This window comes from Echiichthys vipera, assembly GCF_963691815.1.
Source record: "Echiichthys vipera genome assembly, chromosome: 13".
Taxonomy (NCBI): domain Eukaryota; kingdom Metazoa; phylum Chordata; class Actinopteri; order Perciformes; family Trachinidae; genus Echiichthys; species Echiichthys vipera.
Window position 1 is genome coordinate 14360032 of NC_139838.1, and position 22845 is coordinate 14382876.

Consider the following 22845-nt stretch of genomic DNA (forward strand, 5'->3'; position numbering starts at 1 on the left):
AATTACAGCAGAGCAACCTGCATGTGATGATCAAACTGTGCACGGAAATGCTAGAAGAAGTGTCCCAAAACAGGCTCAACAACCCTTTATAGCAGTAACAGTTCATGTTAGTCCATGCAAAAAATCAAGTTCTGAAATGATACCAGTGCATACTGCACCTTTAAAATATCAAAATGCTGAAAACACCATGCTGATTTAGGCAATCTCAATTATGAGCAGAATCATTCAAACAGACACTCATCAGGTTCTGTTTGTTTTACATTAGAGGGGCCTTACACGGATTGATATAATTAAATCTTTTTTCATTTTTATTTTATTTGATCTGAACTGAAAAGCTTAACCTTTTTCCAAACTGGTCTGAGATCAGCTTCCCCAACATCAAATCCTTATCATGGAGCAGAGGAAGATTCCAAACTGACCCAAAGCCAGCTGCTAGGGGTAAACCTCCCTCTGCCCCCTCAGAAAGGATCCTTTGTACCAGGCCCCAAGGGTGCCTCAGAGCTGTGGTTTTAGCTTTCATTGACACAAACTTTAGCCAATAGGACCCTCACCTATTCATGAACAGGAAGGGAGAAATCTGCAAGAAATAACTTGGTTCAGGGGCAGAAATTCCTAAATGAAATGCTCTGCCGTCGTTGAGATTGCTCAAATGGTCAAGACCAATGGAAAGGTCTTCCTTTCATGGAATATTGCACAGCGTTTGGAAAGAGGTGGAAAAAAGCAAAGAGACAAGGTAAAGCTATCATTACGATATGTTTATGATTTCATGCATGTGGACTACTAACCAAGTCTGCGGAGTTGGAGAGATGAGGAGGAGGAAGAGGGAGAAAGGGAGGGTGGGGAGAGAAGAGGGAATTATCCGTTAGAACATGATAAGCATTTTCAGAGCAAAAACAGGGACATTTCAATCCATCTCTATTCTTTTGAATTGTATTAAGCTCGTTCTGTAAGTCATTGAAAGGAGTTTACTTTGCATGAGAACAAAGCCTACAAAAGTGTGCCCACTAGACTGTAACGACACTGCAGAAACAAGACTGGATACGTTCATGGAGGATGTTAAAATGCACAGTAACCATGTAAAAGTCTAATAATCCCATATTTTAATATTCAGTGGGAAACAGAAAGCTGCACGTGTTGATGGCCTTAACTGTCTCCTGGGGTTCAGGACTTTCAGAACAAGACTACACGTCACCAATATCTCAAAATGTTGAACACATCCTTCTGACATGCCTGAAGCAATAAGCCTCCCCGCATTGTTTACTTTAATCAGTCATGTCTGAAAGTGTTGCTGAGCGTCATCTCCTGCATGTGAAACAGTCTCTCTAACAAATGTGAATGTCAGTCTTCAATAGCATTCCAGATATGAAGGATCCGGCTGCTAACAGGCCTGAACTGGTAGTTTGTGCCCTAGGGATAGGAATAGTTAGCCTGCTACTGCAAACAAGATAAGAAATGCATCACTTGTCTTGTGGGACGTGTGGCATCTGTTAATGATGCTGTTTTTGATTCTATTATTAAAATGTGGGTTTTTCTGATTTTGTGTTAAAAAGAGGTGAACCTGAACCCAAACACATTTAATTCTACAGCCCAAAATTGTAAAAGAGTATTGATTATGCGATGATGCATCCTTCATTCATGACTTATGTGTGTGTCTCTCATTCACACTTGGTTGCAGGTGGACATCAGCTGGTCATTGCAGGGTTTGGCACAGCTGGGACCTCCCCATGAACTCTAAGGCTTCGTGTCCAGTCGAGACCACAAGGTGGCGCACTTGGACATTCAAAGTGATGTGGGAGTATGTATCTCCCCATTTAATGTGCTACAGTTATGGAAAACGTGGCTAAGATGCTTCAACTTCAATGTTAATCTTCTTTAAATCTTTAAATCTTTAAATCGGTTTGTGACCTAAATAAGGAAAAATTACACAGTTAACTGTGGTTGTAAAGAAAGTTATAGACAAGTCTATTTAGTTTAGCAAAAAATATCTAGAAATACTATTATATGTTAGCATTAAGTCTTGTTTCTAAATTTTGTTAAAACATTTGCCTATCTTAAATCTGTAATTGGTGCCAAGTAGATGTTTTCATCCATGGCCACCAGGGGGAGACATTACTTTTTCCTATAATAAAGCTTCATTAGCTGGACGTCTGGATGGAACAATATGTACAACGCCCCACGCCGTTTTTTCATTCTGTCTAAAAGAAAATTCCCATTTAGACTATTTTTGATGACTCCACATGCATTAAACCCTTTAAAAAGACACTAAGCCGAGTACTTTAGAAATCTCTTTCAAAGCGACCAAACTTTTTTTTTCTGGAGTGCAACTTCTCCCTCTCGTTAATCAAATATAAAATAATGGTATCCTTTGAAAACGTGAAGAATCCTCTGCACGAGCTCAATCCTCTGAGCTTTATTCTGCAGTGCTTTGTCTCCAGGTTGACCTTCATGTAAGTCCCAAACAAAAGCCAAAGCGCAAGATCCTCAAGCAGTGGGACCCGAGAAAAAAATATCCATCACAGAAAAAAAGAGCAGATATTCAAACTTACATTGACATGATGTTAGATATGAAGTTACTGCAAGCAGCAACAGAATCCGAGTATCCACAAAGCTGAGCATGTCTAAGCAGACATGCAGACTCCTTGTGCTGCTAAACCCCTGTTTTTAGACCACCTTCAAGCAGGCATACAGTTGTGGTGACACGAGTAACTCCAAACTGAGCAAAAACCTGCTGCCGTGATGCTAGAATAATAATGTTCTATCAGGCCTATTTATACGGCAGGAGGGTCCCTGGTCTGCGTGTCAAAAGTCAGCCCACCGGCCAATGAGAGAAGAGAAACCCAATCTGACTCCCATCCCTCTCCAGCTCAGACTCAGTCATGTGGTGCTGCATCTCCCAGCCTCCTCTCCACCAGAAAACGTTTGGCAAAGCTATGGCGATGATGACGAGTACAACGTTTTAATTAGATCCATTCTTTTTGAGGACGTGGACAGCGTCGAGGTTTAAAAGGGAGAAGAAGGCCCAGGTTTTTTCTCTCTTTTTACGGGTTGCAGGGAATCCGGAGTGTCAGTACTGAGATACGGGCGCCGGGCATACAACCTTGCGCGCATTTTAGGTTTGTGCGTAAAATGTGCCCCTTTTGTTGCGTGTGGTGGGCATCAATTGGTACCGAGTGGGCCTGGGTCTTCTCCACTTCTTTGGATTTTTTAGGGAGGAAAAAACTTTTAGACATAGTGTAGTATTATCTATCAAATTCTTGATCTACTGGAGTTTAATTTGGAATGGACTTTTACCGTGCAGTTTTACGCACGGGCGTTTTCCTCTAGGTAACTTTGCTATGTTGTGCATTATGTGGCCATCACCAATATCCATCATGAAGCCAAGCAGATTTTGTGTCATATTTTGTGTCATAATTCCCTTTTTTCTGCACACAAGTGCGAACCACATGCACCAATAATTTCTTAAACAAATCATTTGTGTGGAAATAAAACTGTTTATGATCATACAGCTGGGAATTTCTGTAACTGAAAAAGAACTGAAGTCTTTATTTCAGTGGAATGCGGTGATTTGCACAAAACATTCACTGCTTGAGCTTTATACAAAAGACAGGTGAGAAAGAGTTCTAGTGTCAAACTCTCTCCCTCTCTCTCTATCTCTCTCTCCCCCCCCCCCTCTCTCTCTCTCTTTCTCTCTCTCTGAGCAGTTCTTACCTGCCCACATGACCAGACATGTCATCTACTCTACTACCAAGCCAGTAAAACTCAGTGTCGCCCTCATACAGCCTTATCGCACACACCCACTGTCCTTTCCAGTGAGTAAAGCACATAGCATAAACATCTTCTTCTCCTTTAGACAAACGCAGTGGGGCATCTACATTTACATTATTAACAGAAAGCATCTATTGGCCACATAAACAAATGTATAGCACATGTGGCAGCTGACCTGGCAGGCATAGGATACATTCAGAGTTTAAGACGCAGGAGGAATGATCACAGTTAGAAAATGTCCTAATGGCACAATCCTGAATCTTAGGAGGTTGTTGGTCATTATGGAATAAAGCAGTAAAATCAATTCATGGTATGTTCAAGTTCAAACACCGATGTAAATAATTTCCTCGTATTCCCCCAAATTTTATTCTGCACCTCACAACAGAGATTGGCTTCACTCTACAATATATTTAGTCTAGAACCATAGTGGCGATCTTTCTTAAATCTACAGGACATACTTACCTACTACCTTTTCTATGGCGATGGCTTTTGCTCAATAAATACTTAAGGAGTGTGTCTGTCAGGCAAAATAATATAGCTGGAAAAATAAAGGGATCTCCACTTTGCAGATCATGATGATGAAAAGCTTGTTTCTGAATAACTTTATCATCTACTATGTGTTCTTAACATCTGCTTTGCAACATAGTACAGGTATTTACATACAGAGACAATATAGAAGTTTATATCCTGGTCTTGTTATTACAGTGGATTGATCTATCTCAATTAAAACCAATGCACAGCTCTTCTTTGCCTCCTGCACACAGGCCTGTCCTCTTTCCTCCCTCCTCTGTGTCAGAAAAAAAGTAATAGTTGAACATTCCCGATAACTTCACCTCAACTCTTCTAGAGTTGAACCAGAAAGATAGAAAGGCAGAGAAAAAAAAGAAGGGGAGGGGCGAGCGAGCGAGATGAAATGTGTTTTAAAGATGGCAGAGCTCCCACTCACTGCAGAGTTACATTCTCATGTTTGCTGGAGGAGCTGAAGCCTTGAAGTAGCTGGAGAGACCAGACAGGCGGCTGTAGAAAATCAAAGATGGCTGCAAAGCTCCACATCATCAGACTCTTTTTTTCCCTCTCTTGATTGATTCAACCACGTTCCACACAAAATAGTCAATTGTGTTCTATCCCACTGAGTAGTTGCTCTTGTAGAAATTAAAAAACATTTCTTAGAGGAAAAATTTGATTTCAAACTAAAAGTAAAGGGTCATGAAAATCGCAGCAGATTCAAATCAATGGTGAACAGCTACACCAATTAATTTGAGTGTAAAGCTCCACAGCACTCACTGCTTTATTTGATAAAACATTTTCCAGTAACTGCACTGAAAATCTTTAAATTGTCATTTCCAATAGACAAAGCCTCTTTTCCTCAAGAGTGTGAGGGTCACCTGTGGGTCAATTTATCTCTGGGAGCAGACAGCTAGATTAGTTTAGTTTAATGTTGATTTAGGCAGATTAGGTATTCAGGTATTCTTAAAAAAAAATGTCAATGTTTCTGGGAAATAAAAATGCCATTGGTACAGGCAGACAAGACGACAACCCATTCACACCGCTATAGTCTCCCAGTTCAACCTCTGTTCAAAGTCAAATGTAATGAGCAGCATTTATTTATTCCTTTAACCATGATTTTATTCATGAAATAAGAATACCCCTATGGTGAAAAGTTAAGATAAATTTGCTAAATTGAAATCAAACAAGCTTTATTCGCTCAGCCATTTTGAGTCTAACATCTTGCTCTCCTCTGCTGTCTCCTATAGAACTGCCAGCTTGGCCTGTAGATAGACTCCTCCAGATGCGCTCTGATTGGCCTGTTGAAGTTGTTCCCTCACTGGCCTCGCTCGCTGTGTCTCATATTTCCATTCGGATGCGGAAGAAAGCGCAAAGGATCATATGTGTGAGACGATTCTCTGATGTCAGGGGTGGCTCTCCCCCCTTCAGTCAGCTTTTAAGAAAGACAACACTCAACAGGTGAGATTAGGAAGAATCTTATCAACTGCCGAACGCTTGGATGGAAATGTATAACTTTTGCATCCTTGATAGCATATCTGATGTTATCATGTCATATTGTGACTATGAATTATAAAAAAGATCAGATGGTAACACATCAAATGATACATGATGTGACGCATAAAAAACCCTGAATGTCAGTATCTTTGATTGTAAAACATATTAAAGGTCCAATATTGTAGAAAAGTGAGATTTCCAAAATCTTTTTTGACTATGTGAAAGTATCAAAACAATCAATCCACAGAGAAATGCACTCAGCCCGCATTCAAAAAACTGTGCCTTTAAACGAACGCTGACCAATCAGAGCAGACTGGGCCCTTTCAGGTGGAGTAGTCTTCATAATATTTGTTTTCATGTTCATTATGGTTTCTCCTTTATTTTGTCACTTGTGCGCACATACTGTACCACCACTTTGAGTACTTTGAGCAATATGGTGCCTGTTTTATTTATGTGAACCTCAGAAGTGGTGCACAATGAGGAGCAGGAGGAAGCAGAGCCCACACAGGTAATTCAAACAGAGACTGTTAACTCACAGAGAGAAAGCATGAAAGACAGAGACTTCTGGCTTCCTTCAACTTTTTTTGTGTTTCTATAAATGTTGTTGCGTGTCATTTAAAGCGTTTTAAGGGGGAACATCTGATTCTGAACAATGATGTCCATCTGTGACTGGTATGGGTATATGTGGCCCACCTACTCAGACACTGGCAATTTTCTGTAGAACGTTTAGAGAGATGCTGCAGAGAGAAAGAGAGAGTTAGTGATTAAAGAGGAGGGGCCCACGCACAAACACACCTTTAATCCTTTCACCGACTGAAGCAAAGAGAGAGCGAAGACAGAGATGGGAAAAGATCAAAAAAGGTTAAAGGAAGCAGAGAGTGATGGATAAAAAAGTTCAGACATAGTGCCCTCGAAGACACACACACACACACACACACACACACACACACACACACACACACACACACACACACACACACACACACACACACACACACACACACACACACACACACACACACACACACACACACACACACACACACACACACACACACACACACACACAGAGGTACTAATTAACCAGGGCACTGCATGGACACACATGCACACACTCAGCGGCAGACATGCAGGGGCGGTTGAGGTTTTCAAATTACAGCCTTTATTTCAGGCAGTTTTTCTCTGTCTCTTCTCTGAAATACTTGCAACAAAATTTCCACAGGGAAACTTTCAGAAAAAAATAGAGACTGGGAAACTCAGCTTGTCTATGATAAAAATGTTTCTGTTAAATAAAAAAATAGCATTTCTAAGCTGTGGAGTGTAGGGTGGTGCAACAGGGCCTGGGCTGCCAAATATTGATTTCTCATGGTTCACTTGGCCACTCTGTATTTAGTTATGGGTACTTGATTATGAAATGACAGCAGTTGGTCAGCAAACATTTTCTTAAAGGTTGTTAAAATAATTCTTTTATGCACTGTCTGACTGTGTTATAAATATATGATACTGTTATATTCTGTATTGACTTGCTCCACCTTTATTAACCTACTTTAAATAAAGAGAGTGAAAATGTTAAAGCATAACTTTTGCAGGAGTAGTAGGTTCACATTGAATGTCCCTTTTTTCCCCCAAGATAAATTTTCACAAGTTTCCACCAACTAAAATGTATTTATGCAGCGCTTTTCACAGGCAAAAGTCACAAAGTGCTTTACAAGGGCATAAAACAACATACAGGGCAAACACAGAAAAACACAATACATCAAGAAAAAACACAATTAGAACCTGGACGTCTTGTTGACCTGGTGTATACAGGTCGACTAAATGCCTGTCTAAACAAATATTTCCTTATCAGATTTTTAAAAGTCCAGACACCGCAGACCGTAAGGGTGCAGGCAGAGCGTTCCGTAATTTAGGTGCTACAGATTCAAAAGCTTGAATACCCCGGGTCTTAAGACGGGTGCGTGGGACAGACAGTAAATTTAAAATATTCGATCTGAGGGAGCGGGCTGAGGAGTATGTGTGCAATGCTCTGTAAGTAAGAGTGAGAATCCTAAACTGGATCCTGTATGTGACAGGGAGCCAGTGAAGAGATTTGAGTACGGCAGAAATGTGAGACCGTCTGTTTGTCTTAGTGAATAGCCTTGCTGCAGAATTTTGAATTGATTGAAGCAACCTAAAGCGGACATACTAAGTAAGGAGAAAAGTCTGTTATAGTGGTCGATACAAGATGAGATAAAGGCATGTATAAGCATTTCAAGTTCAACAGTTGAAACTACTGATCTCAGTTTACTGATATTAACATGGGTGTCAATCCACGCTGATTGATTGAATATTACCCCTAAATTATGCAAGTGTTGGTGGACAGCAGAGGAAAGAGGCTGAATACAATGCATGATTGTGGGAACAACCTTCTCTGGAGCAACAACCAGAACCTGTCGTATCAGCATTGAGCTGCAAGAAATTCAAGTCAAGGAGTCTAGATAACTTAAAAACCTCACTGTGTTTAAATACCAAACAGAGTTGAATATCATCTGCATAGAAATGGTAAGTAATGTTAAAACTGTTTATGATCTGACCTAAGGGCAGCCACTACAACGAGAATAACAGGGGCCCTAGAACCGAGCGCTGCAGGACAGTTTTCTTGGTTGTTGAATATCAAAAAGGAAAAGGGTGGGTCTTATTTATATCAACCAGTCAGAGAGAAAGAGAGCAGACTAAGGAAACACAAACATCGCTGCAGACAGCTTAGAACTCTTTTGTTGAGACTGATGATGGACAAAGATGATAACCCTCATCACTGAAGCAGTTTGGTTTAGTTTCTGTCTGTGTTTATATTTGAATCGAAAACAAAACTTAAAATCAACGTTGTGATAAAGAGCAATATCTATCTAAAGTTTACTATTATTTGCTAACATTAGCCATTGGTCATACCATACCACATCATACTGCAGCAGCAAAACCACTGCATGTGTTGAAAAGAACAAAGATGTTTTGTATTGCTTATGAATTGATTCATTTGAAAGAGGGAGATTGTGTTCATTCTTTCTCCAAAGTTAGTCTCACTTTAAGCTCAAATCAGTGTTCTTATCGGATACAACATCCTATCAAAGAGGAATACTCTAGATGTTGATGATTTTGCACACATTTATTTGGCTTTCAAAATTTGACTAGAATTTGAATTAAAGTTCTCGGGTTTGAACAATGTCAGAGAGGTTACACAAATCAGGCTGCAACATCAAAACGTATTTATTGTTTTGTGGCGATAAAATAGCAAATAACTGCTCCTTCAGACAGGTACAGGAAGCAGCAATAGTCAACAAAGTACAACAGTCAGGCATGACGATTGAGCACCATTTAGCTGTAGAGGGAAACCTGGAAGCTGCTGGCACTTGCTTGAGTCTTTCAGCGCGACGATCAAAAAGTCTGGCTGACTCAAAGAATTCAGCTCTCTTGTTGGCTCGACAGGCCTGAGCGCATATCAGCATGCCACTGGCATTATTCTCCCTGCTGACTGACTCTATAGCACCCCGGAAGGAAGGAACAGGGGAGAACTAGTAAAAAACAGGCTAGGGCTTTTTAAGGAGCACTCATTTGCTTTAAGTGCTTCAAATTATACAACACCCGGGCAAGTTTGTGATGTGTCTATGTGTATGTAACGCCTTCTCACTCATTCCCTTTCTTCTTTTGCTTTTCCTGTATTTCTTCCTAGCCCTCATATCATTTCAGTGTTCGCCCTGCCTTCACCACCATCTCTTCGTCTTTGTCTCCCCGTCAGCCTTCTCTCCCTCAGGTTACCACATCTGCAGGCTCTTTCCACTGGAATATATTTCTTGAACATTTAGAGCTGTAGGGAGGCGGGGTTATTGAAGAGCTGGTCTAATGTCAGTTTGGGGATGGGTGTAGGGAGGGAGTGAGGGGTGAGGGTAAGGGAGAGTATAAATGTGTCAGGAAACACAAGCGAACACGGTGGAGAAGTTGAGTCACAGGGAATAGCTCTTCTATTGGAGATACATTTTTATCCTCTCCGTTTTTCTCTAGTGAATATTCTTGCATCTTTCTTGCATTCTTCAGATACATCAAAATTGAAGCAAAGACAATTCCCGTCTGTCAATGAAGTAGCTAAAGGTATTAGAAAGAACGTGAGAATTGCAAAAAAAAAAAAGTATAAGGCAAGAAGGGAGAAAATCAAAGTAGGGACCCTCCCTTGGCTGGGACTAACACATAGTTAGATTTGCCTGTGTGTCCACATGACTCACAGTCTGGTCAGCAAACGCATAATAAACGTGACAGAAATATCCCCGCACAATGTCACCAGAGTCCACGGCAGGCAGTTAATTGCTAGATAGAGCTGAGTCGTGGTTTGAGAGAGGAAAAAAAAACAGTCCAACTCACATAAGCGTAGAGCAAGACAATGTCTGGATATATATTTTCCTTTAATGTTTTTTTTTTATTTCTTTCGAAAGGCTGCATAAATATGCAAAAATCGACTCAATCTTTTGACAGAATTCAGTAATGTTTTGGTGCGGCCATATTCTTCAGGAGCAGAGATTCAAATCAAAAGGATTGTTCTCATGATGAGGAAACATTTATACAATGAGAAAATCCATTTGAATTCGTTTCATTTCAGGTTTGCAGGTTTTACTGTTTTATTGCATTGTTAATTTGTTCATTTTTCCGAAATGTCTTTTCATTACAAAATTGTAAGTATTTACAGAGGAACATGTGATGATTAAAAAACAAACTGCTAATTAACAGCCAGCATGTACTTTCTTAATATCTTGACATACAGTATATTGAGGACTATGTAATAAAACATCACTCGAGAACTTTACCATACCTTTAACTTTATCATCAGTAAAACTTCCCTGATTAATTGTAAATCAGTCAGTAAATGGTACTAAATAATGAGGGGTGTGATGAGACACTCAGGAGAATGAGACAAGACGAGATTTTCACACGATTTTTAACTTTCAGTATTTTCAGGTGCAGTAGATTTTAGCAGAGAGCTGTAGTGGTGCTGCAAGTGTCTTTGCATAGTGTTTGTGTTAACCACAGTGCACGGCAATACCTTCTTACAGTGTTTACATACTGTTCTCGTCTTGTCTGTCACTCTGTTGACATTTGTCGTTTCCACCGGGTAACCAAAATGCTGCCATGCAAATTATTTAAAAGTGGAACGCCTATGCTAATGCTATGCTCATGCTATGCTAATGCTATGCTAATGATATGCTTCGAGCTTAAAGCCAGATCGCGTCATGCTGGCTGCTGCTCTGCACTTATATACTGAAATCGCAAGACAGCTTTTCACCTCATCGAGGAATATCGTCAAGTTTTAATGAGATCTCGTCATACCTTTACAAACAAATAATTGTTACTTTCTTGTTCCATACATTATCATTTGGTGTCCCTTCAGGTAAAGCCGAGAAGTATACTAAATTGTTAAAAGGAGCAAAGCATATTTCATTAATATTCACATCCAAAGAGCAATATGTTTATCCCCAATTAAGCATGAATCTTCATCTTCATAAGTTGCTATAGAAGTCGATGATATTTTTTGTGAGGGTTAAAACTCAGCTTCTGGCAACATGGTTGGCTTTGGTACAGTTAAAATCACCCAGACACACACTTTGCTATAGTGGGGGCCATGTCAGTCGATTAGTCCACCACTTTGGTCCAGACTGAAATATCATAACAACTATTGGGTGGAGTGATGATTTTTTTTTATATAATTCATGGTGCCCAGAGGATGAATCCTGATGACTTTTGCAATCCTTGGACTTTTCCTTTAGCGGAACCAGTAGGTTCACATTTGCGTAGTTGGAAGATCGGTGGTTCGATCCCCCGGCTTCTCCAGTTTGCAATTTAGAGCATGCTTGGGCAATACACCGAAAGCCAAAATTCTTCAGACGGCTGTGCCATCTGTGTCTGAATGATCCGATCAGAGTGGTTGGAAGACTAGAGAGGTGCTATATAAGAACAAGTCCTTTAACCATTTTCATATTGTGGTCATATACTTTATTGTGGTCTCGGCCACAGATTACCATGACATTAGGTACAAATATTCATGTCACCTGCAGGATGAGTTAAGTGCTTTGGATTCCTTATCTTTCAGTCTAGCTCCATCATCCAATCTAAAGTTCAATTTATCCATTATTTTGGTTCATGACTAAAAACTAAAACTAGTTATATTCCCATGAGCCTCAGCTTTTGCCTACTTTTTTATTAATAAAATTGGCAAATGTCAACTAACACGCTAAACTATGGCAAACACTATACCTGCTAAACATCAGCTTGTTATGAGAAGATTAGCATGCTGATATTTTCATTTAGGTCTAGCAGTACTGTCTACAGTCTTGTTAAGATATACAGAATTAAATCTGTGTGGCATATCATTATAGCTTTAATGGTCAACAATGATTATTACTTCAGAAGAACATTGCTCAGTTTTTACACTGTATCAGGCTCTTTCTAGTTTCAGGAGGCATGGTAGACCAGACCAATGTTTAGCCCTTTGAAAACTGTTAAAATTACATATTTTCTGTCAATGGACAAATTTAAGTTTGCATTCTGACTGTAGTGTTGTGTGCATGCAAATGTTTGTGGGGCGGTTTGCACAGCTTGGATAAAAGATACAGGACCTGTACTTCGCTCATTAGCCTTAATCCTGTTTAGTCAGAGCGTTTTGGCTGTGGAGGGGTTAAGCTGAACTCAGTGATGGTGAGCGGAGGGGAGAGAGCTGAAATCTTTTCCATATTACGGCACACATGAGGAACACATTTAAGTGAGTTCAGCTGTCTGAAGTCTCTCTCTTTCTCTCTCTCACTCTCTCTCTCCCTCTCTCTCTCTCTGGTTGGTTAGGGGCGAGTTCAACACAGCAGTATATCATTACACATCTGGGAAAATGCACTCAGAGCCCCGGATGACACACCAGAGAGAGGAGAGACAATGCGCTTTATCCGTTACCTCTGTGGTAAACAATGTAGAGTTTGAGAAGGAAACAAAATGAGTGTAAGAGATCTTTATTAATTCAGACAAACAAAAAGGTCTCTAATACAACAGCATGCACCATAAAACTACAACTTTGTCGACTAGAACAGAAAACGGCAGGGTTGTAATGGAGACAATGCCATTCTTATACACTCAAAGAAAAAACTACAAAGCCCTGCAAGAGATGTGAACAAGGCAAACCGTGGCGTTGAGATTAACACTGATGGAAACCTGAGACGTCAACTTCTGTCTCCCCTACCGTCACTTCCCCTCAATAACTCCACCTCTTTCAAATGGCTCTTGCAGTGTTATTTTGGTATGATGTAGACTGGTCGAGCTTTCAGGAGGGAGGAATCTTACAGTTCTTTTTCCCAGTGTGGAAACTGTTGTCTCCTTTTAGTCCCAGGTCTACATACCACAATAATATTGGTTCCATGACTTCAGCTGCTACCCCTCTCTGCAGATATTATTTGGTAGAATGAATTGATGCAATGTATTTTCTTTTTCTCTTTTGTTCTTTCCTTCCTGTTACTATGCCTCAAGACACACACAAAGATGGTAGGGTCCCTGCAGTGAGAATGATGGGTGGCAAACTAGAGTTATAGAGGTGAGGTCAAAGTTGAGTCCACGCCTCACTTAAAGGCCCACATATGCCACCCCCTCCATGCCTGACCCCAACCCGTCCATGTCCTGTAAAAGAAGAGGAGGCTTTTGAGGGAACCCAAACTGGAAACCTCCTTTTTTCAATTGTTTCCTATTTTTTGGGCAGGTCCTGCCAAGTGTGAGCTTAGTTTCTTTATTTCATCAGCTGTCACAAAACCATTTGGAGTATTCTCATAGGGAATTCACAGGCATTTCCAAATCCACCTTATCCCAGTGGAAGCAAAAATATTCACTTTAATACTTGGTGCAGGTATTGTTGTCTCAAAGGAAACATATTAGAAAGTGCAGAATTGAAAGCGAATCGAAGTGACTCCTCTGTACAACAGAGGAGTCACTTCAATAAAAAAACATTGTTTTGGTGGTGTTGTGTATTTAAATTGACAATAATCCCCTTGAATTCAGCTTTGCTCACACAGTCTGTGAGTTTTCGTCAGGAGCGCCTGGCCTCTCTGGCTTTATGGCTGCAGTCGGCGTGACAACAAGGAAGTAAAATGACTCCTCCAGACCTCCTCCACACATGAATGATTTCACAGATGGGAAGGAGGAGAATGGTCTACAAAACAGTTGGATCTTGTCAAGCCGGGCAAGGCTTCTGAAACAGGGAAAAACGTTTTTTAACTTTTCTTTTCTTACATTTGTGTGGTGGGATATTTGGTAATAATTAAAACTTGATTAGTGTCTTTGTGTCGTACAAGAATGATTGATCATATCCTAAAAGACTTGAAACTGTAAACATGACCTTAAGTCCTTAAGTTCCTAAAGACTAATACTTTTCAATGGCAATTTCAAATCAGTTGATGACTGAAGAATATGAAAAGCGACCCTAGTCCCTGGTAACACCTACCTAATGAGTAGACTACAGAGCTTGGGTTTTGGGTTAGAGCGGAGAATAGTGTAAAGAATTGTTTCCACTGAGAAGTCCGGTTCAGTTTGTTACACATTAAAACGGTTATTTGTGCGTTTCATCGTTAACAGTTGTGAATGGTAACAATTGAACTGCTCCATTCCATCCCATTTTACCCCTCTACTGTGGTACATAGCACACTGATCGTTAAAGAACGATAAGCTATATATATATACGTCACCCTAAAGCCAATTGTGCAAAGAAGAAAATGTTGGCCAATCGGAAGCCTGAATAAAATATATTAATGGAAGCTACCTGGCTGCAATGGTGCTTCGCTTTGCAACCAGATTGCTTCATAGTTCATTCAAAAGCCTCTGTTTCTCAATATATGCAAAGAGTAATATTCATTCATTCATTCATCTTCAGCCGCTTATCCCGGGGTCGGGGTTGCGGGGGCTGCTGGAGCCAATCCCAGCTGACATCGGGCGTGAGGCGGGGTACACCCTGGACAGGATGCCAGTCTATCGTAGGGCACATAGAAAGAGTAATAAATAAATAAAAAATAAAGTCCATCAAATGCAAAGAGTAATAGTACATTTAAAAAAAATGTAAAAAAAAGTTAGAACAAGCACTATTATTGCCACATCCGCCATTGCTCAAAATGTCATGTGTGACGCCTCGAAAAGGAGATAATGGCGCACACTCCGGTGTTACAAGCCAAAAGCACAGTTTTCCCTGTCTACGTCCTAAGAAAGTAGTCACATTAAACTATGAACCACACATAGGACTTTACTAAAGGGCTCGTATTTCTCAAGGTGAAGGAAGGTGTAATAATTCACAAATCAATCTAGTATAGTCTAGTGTTCTATAAAAGCATGACCATTCTTCCATGGTACCGTTGGACACCCCTGACTTAGAGGAAATACTGACTTAAACCTGCCATAATTGCCTTTGTGTCATGTTTTGGTCTTGTACGTTACAAAAATGAAATACCATCAGCAGGAATCTAAACTCTCTACACTATATACATGTATGCTATCTACCATCATAAGCATTTTCAACCTTGTAGAATGAAGGTCGGTATAACTGAACCGAGACCAACTCATTGAGCTACAACATCCTTCTCTAGCAGGAACTCGCTCCTCTCTGCAGAGATTTGTCAGTGTAGTCAACCACTAAAATGAATTTGCGCCCTGCCTTTTCTGGGTTATGGGCTTAGCTGAGCACGTGAACTGTCTGCCACCTGCCACCAATCAAACCTCCACCTGCCACACAAAACACCTGGTGGATGTTTGCTGAGGGCAATCAGCCTTTTAAATTTCCCTGAGCTGGTGGTTAAAATGATGCGGCCTGGGGACAGAGAGAGAAATACTCCCACAGCTGATTTAAGATGTTAACTCTTGAGTTTGCATGCTGGATAAATGCAATGGTGGTTTTACTTAATATACTTTAATATCTTCTTAATACGACTCATTAAGGAGACCTTTGAATTGTTCTCAGCTCTGTTTTTTCGAATGTTCGATATGTTTCCCTGGTTCAATATGGCAAAATCACCCACCTTCAACTTACAGCCTCCTACGCTCTCAAATGTGCCCCCCCATTCATTTGACTTTAGACATTGATATCTCCACATTGGCTGAACAGATTTTTACCATTCCACCTGCATTTGAAATGTCCATCTCCCGTCATGGTTTTGCACTGTGAAAATAGCCCCTACTAATGTCTTAAAATGAGGACTCTGTGAACATAGATATGATCCCAATAGGGTCCTAACATGGCTGGCACATGTACAGACTGTGTGTGTGTGTGTGTGTGTGTGTGTGTGTGTGTGTGTGTGTGTGTGTGTGTGTGTGTGTGTGTGTGTGTGTGTGTGTGTGTGTTTTGGGGGGATGGGAATACTACATCTGTCTCCAGTGTTCAGCATGTTCCATTTGCTGTTGTTTGTAGTTCAACTTTTATGTTACACGTTGACCAAAGTCACTTTCTCTCAGGTCTTTAATTGTGTTCAACGTGTGTAAATTAACAGTTTCTTTATTCTAAATAAATCCTGTAAAACTAAGTCAAGTTCTGAGATCTTTTTTTTGTCTCCATTTGATCACTCTGTCTGGGAACAGCATTACCTCTTGCATTTTAGACAGCTGCCGTGTCACTTTTTCCACCCGCTGAGCCAGTGGGAGGAGGGCTGCTGCAGCTGAAAGCTAAAGCTATGTGTAGAAGACATCTCCTATCGGCAGCAGGAAAACCAGTGAGTGTTAAGTCAAAGTCTCTGGCAATGGAGGGCAGAGCTTACTGGAGCTCCAGCCCTAAATGAATAAAAACTAATATTATGGAGTAAATGATCTTCTGTTGCCCTAATATTCAATTCAGAGGATTAAGGAGCACATTTACTGGCCATTGTTGGGGATCCTTATTTGCATAACGGCATTTTATGGCATTCTGATTCAAATGTAACTATTGCGTTACTTTCAAGTACATTTTTAAATACTCAAATGTGTCAAAGATTTTGGACCCCACCTCCACCCCTCTTTAATGGAAGTTAAAATACATTTGCATGTTGAAATATTATTGATAAATATGAATAGTATAATGAAATGGACACCTTATGCAATTAAATTATTAACAGAAACAGTGTACATAAATCTGAACGATTTTTATTGTTGCTGTGGGACAAGGTGAGCATAGTCTCTGATTAAACTTCAGGTATTTTTGCAGATATTATAATTCCTGTTGTTTTTTATATTATATTGAGAGAAGTAACACTGGAATTGCATGAAAATTTGACGTGCAGAAGCACCAGTATTCATTCATTCATCTTCAACCGATTGTCCCTATCGGGGTCGCGGGGGGCCTGGAGCCAGTTGACATCGGGCTTGAGGCGGGGTACACCCTGGACAGGACGCCAGTCTATTGCAGGGCACATAGAGACAAACAGAGACAGACAACCATTCACACTCACACCTACGGGCAATTTAGAGTCATCAATTAACCAAACACGTCATGTCTTTGGAGTGTGAGAGTAAACCGGGGAACCCAGGCAGACACAGGGAGAACATGCAAACTCCCAGCCGGTATTTGAACCAGGAACCCGAACCCTCTCGCTGTGAGGCGACAGTGCTAACCACCACACCACCTTGTCACAGCACCAGTATTACGGAGCACGTATACATTTGTTCCTTTAATCTCATATAAGGAAAATTAACAGCTATACTTCCAGTTCAAGAAGGCTACTTTGGGATCACCTGGGCTCGCTAATTCTGTTGTTGCTCGCTGACTCAGGCCTCATCCACACGAAAGCAGATCGTATGAATACGATCTGTTTCCCACCCCCTTTTCTTAAAATCAAGAACTGCATTGAAATTGAAACTGACCTAAAAAGCTGGAGTTCACATGCTAGGCTTTTATGCGGCGCTGTAACTGCCACAGAAATACACTGACAACACCCGCCCAACTTCACCTCTGATTGGCTTACCATATAATTTTACTCTATCTCAGCCAATCAGCATCATTTATGTAGTCTTCTGCCCTCAGAAATTCAATTTCTTGAGGGTCTCAGAAGTTTCCACAGCCATTCAATGGGACCTACATGTGGTGATGAGCTTCTACATTAAGACCCCAGTACTGCAAGGATGAGCTGGCATGAAGAGGATACTAACTATGTTGAAGAAAACCCTCAAGGGAGATAATTAAGGAGAAGATAAAAGAGAAAGCAACCTGTGAAAGACAACACCTCCTCAAACAAGATTAGATTAATTGATGTTTAATCCAATTAACAGGTGTGTTAGTTAGACATTATAGTTCATGATTTAATGATGAAATCTGTGATGAATGAGAACTGTCTCTGATAAACTACCGCTGAACTAATGAAAAGAACGTCTACTTTTAAGTTTATATTAAATGTGCTTGTCGACAAAACAAATTAATATACTGTAATTTTGTGAGAGGAGATTTAGGAAATTCAAACATGTCTCTGCTACTCACAAGCATGAACAGACACACAATGGCCAACTCATCCCTTTCTCCTCTCTCCCCTTTAAAAAAAAAAAAAATCCTTCTATCTGACTGTATTCTGGTTTCACAAGCTCCACATCATCACTCCTCTCTCTCTCCCCCAGCACGCCTCTCGCTCTCTTTTCTTCTCTGCCCTGCAGTGCAGCTTGTCTGGATCCACGGTTTTGGATCACAGTCCAAATGTTAGGGTTTACTGTCCAGAGAAAACACAGTGCAGAGCCAAACAAAAGGAGAAAAAAAGGGAAACTCAAATTACTGCAGGGAGCAGTTTTCTGCATCATCTGATGTTCAGAGATACGGATTTAAATTACCGTTGCTTGTATTTGATATGGATTCACGCTGCTTTGTTTCAAAACCTAGAAAAAGCCATATTTATGCACCAAAGTAGCAATATTACGGTGTAAAAATACTCTGCATTTAAAATCTAACATAAGTGAAAGCACATACATAGAAACATATTTAAAGTACCAAAAATAAAAGTGTTCATTATGAGGAATAGCCAGATTCATATACAGTATCAATGGGTTATAATTATCATCATCATCACTCCACTTTGACTCGTTAATCCATCCATCTTCAAACGCTTGTCCCTATTGGGGATAGGCTGGAGCCGATCCCAGCTGAGGCGGGGACGTCAGTCTATCACAGGGTACATAGAGACTAACAGAGACAGACAACAATTCACACCTACAGGCAATTTAGAGTCACCAATTAACCTAACACGTGCACGTCTTTGGACTGTGGGAGGAAGCCAGAGAACCCGGAGAAAACCCACGTAGACACGGGGGGAACATGCAAACTCCACACAGTGCTAACCACCAAATCTATTTAGTCTCATTCTTCTGCTTTAAAAAAAAAGACATCAGCCATGTGCCTAAATGACAATCTGGAGCATTAAGGAGACTTAATTTAGGAATGTGGAGTACACTTTTTGGTGAACATGTGGCTTGCTTCAGGAAATCACCAGGTGAGTTCCTGCAGAGCGGCTGTAAGTACAGGTACTTTGTTTGGAAGTTAGTGGCTGACCAAGTATGTTTATTACAGTCCTCACAGTCTCCAATGGCTTTGTGGTTTGTGCAGGTGAAGACGATTACGTATCACTATAGCACAGTGCCACCTTTAATAGTAGTAGTAGTTTAAAAGTAGGGACTGTACTGATAATGTAAACATGAGAAATCCACATCACAGTACAGTATTAACAGTTAAGCCTTTAATTATCTCCTTTATGACTCATCCAGTTAATAACAATGAAGAAGATAATTAAATACATGTATCCTACTCCAGGTTAGTCTTTATGAATTGAAGGCTCCAGGAGCAGCAGGACATCCATCGAATGGGATCATGTTTAACTTGCTAATTAGTTATTAGTTAGTTGCTAATTACTCTGAGTTTCCTCCGTCACTTACAGGCTGCTCCTCAAGAGCTTGTAGCTCGGCTTGAAATGCTTTATATTTCCTGTATAGCCCCTGATGTTGCTTTGCATAGCTGTGGAAACTGTGTGGTTTGCTCCTATGTGCCTCTTAGCACAAAGGATAAAGATAGGATGAAGCAGTGCTATAGTCATGGTTGGTGATGAGGGTCGCCGGGGCCTCCAGCACATCAATTTCCTCTCAACCCTACAGCGCAAGTTCCTCTATGCAAAATAATTTTGGTGTTTGCATAACTTCTGAGATCGCTTCTTTTTGTTTGTGTATACAGTATGTAAGTGCGGGACTGATGTTTGTGTGTATATCTCGGGGATGGTAAAAAACAAAAGTCTCCACCTCCGCACCTGGGATACATTACATCCTTATGGAGCCATGTGGTGGGCACATGAGTCTTAAAGTGGCAGGGGCTTCCTTTCCCACATTACAGTCATTAGCAAAGCCCGCACCCCCCGCCAGCCTGGCTGTTTGGACTGGCCCGATGACATCATCACGAGCTGGGTGAGATGGACCCCTTGTCGTCTTTTTAAGGCGATTTAATACCTTCAGTTTACTTTCTACTCTCAATTACTTGTTAAGGCGTCGTCTGAGGTTAAGTGCTAAGTTTGTGTGAGGGGGATGCTTCTTCCTCCTCGGCCCCTTTCACCTCAAAACTCTGTTCATGCGCCTCTTCTTTTTTCTCTATACATGCTTCCACTGGGTTCCCCTCATTAGGAAGCACAGCCTCTCCTTCCATTGTTTTGCAAACGATACCCAGCTTTACCTCCCGTTAGAAAGTCATAGCATTGGTCATTGCAGCCTCTATTTGACAGCTTGCAGGACATCAAAGTCTGGATGTCCTGAAACTTCCTGATGCTAAATAAACTAAAAACTGAGGAAGTGGTTCTCTTTGACAGTCTGAAGCCACCAGCTTTCTTTTTGGGAAGCTTGGCCCACTGTTCATATCATCTTAGGAGGATTTTAAATTCTGAACTTAAATTTGACAAACAGATCGATTCTGTGCTGAAGGGTAGCTTTTCCCAACTGTGAGTTCTAGTAAAATTAAAACTCCTTTTATCCCTCCAAGACTGTGGAAAAAGTAATCTATGCGTTTATTACCGCTCACCTAACTGCCCCACCACCTCAGATCTGCGTCATTCGAAGCCCAGCTTAAATCTATTTTCGTTGACTTTGAATGTATTTAAACCAGTTTATCGGATTTTATTTGTGTATATGTTTATATATGGGTATGTTTATATATTTGTGTGTATACAGATTCTGTATTTATTATATTTTTAAGCCCTTTGGTCAACTCAACTTGTTTTTTAATGTGCTACACCAGAATTAGATCATGTAGTTTTGAGAAGTCTTCCTGATTTAACTAAAGGAGTTTGTGTTGATCTACGGTATATGTAGGCCACCACATTCACCAGACTTTGTGTGCGTGTGTGTGTGTGTGTGTGTGTGTGTGTGTGTGTGTGTGTGTGTGTGTGTGTGTCTGTGTGTGCGCGTGTGTGTGTGTGTGTGTGTTCGTTGACCTCTGCTGGTTACATTTGGCTCTTGATGGAAGAAATTCCATTTGAGAATTACAGATGTTTTTTTTTCCAGTTTCTTTTGTCTGGTCCCTCCCACTCTCCCTCTCTCTCTCTCTCTCTCTCTCTCTCTCTCTCTCTCTCTCCCTCTCTCTCTCTCTCCCCCTCTCTCTCACTCTCTCTCTCTCTCTCTCGTTTCTTGATTGCTCAATGGAAAATCACCATCATAGCAAATGCTAGTTTCCGCGTCTGCTCAAACTTACTCAGTCAGACAAAAATCCTACATGGTATAAATTGGGTTTCATGGACCCAGTTGTTGTTGCATTTCAAAGCCATGTCCTTTAAATTTGCCACCCTACTTATTACCAGGACTAGACGAAATTCATGACCAGCACTTATCACGACAATACACAGTCCACGTCCCCCTTTTGTCAGACGTCTATTTATGCAGTATGGATGAGTCAGGGCAGGAACGAAAGCAGAGGAGTTAAACAGAGAGCGAAGAGGGGGGGGGGGGGGCATTGGGTTTAGAAACGTTGGGAGAATATGTGAGAGAGAGGTTAAAAGATGTGTGTGTGTGTGTGTGTGTGTGGGGGGGGGGGTTAAAGGAAGGGGGAGGATTTAGGGTAGAGCAGGCAGCCCATGACATAGCTAAAGCATGAGTACATGCCTGTTGGCTGACGTCCACTCCGAAGTTCTGCATCTGGTTAAAATCTACAGCCTCTGCTTTCCTCCCTCTACTTCCCCGCTCCTTCTTCTTCTTCTTAATCGCCACCTTTTGTTTCATTCTCACCTCTTCCTAAGTTCTGTCTTCTTATTCAATTCCATTCCCTATATCTTCTCTGTTGCCTAATAGTTTTCTGTTTCTGTCAACAAAGACAAAACACAGACAGGTGGAATGACAAACCTATTTTTCCTTTTGTGTAGTTTGGAGGAAAGGGCTTTTTTTTGCCATTTGCCAAAGTGTTTTGTTTTGTAGTTTTGCTCTTCTTCTGTGGTTGTGCTTGTACCCTTCTGTCATTTTTAAACTTTGTGAATAAAATGTTCAGATAACAAGAATAGAAAGTGGATACCAAGAATTCTGTTTCATTGAAATCATGCAAATAAGAATCTACTGCCAGCCGGTTAGCTTAGCTTAGCTTAGCACAAAGACTGGGGACAGGGGGAAATTTGTTTTTACACATTTGAGATTTTGCAAACAAGATATATGTTTATTTTTTTGTTGCCTTGGTAAATGGGGGAATCAGCCCTCCTGTTTCCGTACAGTATTTGTACTAAGCTAAGCTAACTGATGTTAGTGGAAGCTTCATGTTTACCATATATGAGTGTGGTATCAATCTTCTAATCTAAGTCTCGGTAAAAAATTAAGGAGGGTTTGAGAGTTCCTGTTTTTTTTTCTTTGAAATGCAAACAATGGGTTATGATTTGTATGCATATAATCATAATTTGTTGACTGTTGAAACCCAGAAAATATGCAGACACACTAGTCTTATAAAAGCAACTGGTTCCTATCGTTCTGTGGAGAAAGGAAGTTTCCCTTTCATTATCAGCTAACTAAGTCCAGAGTCTGCCTTGTCACGTGGAAAAGTATCATCTCTTTTGTATTGTATTAACTGAGAAAAGGAAAAAAAAAAAAGAGTTGGCA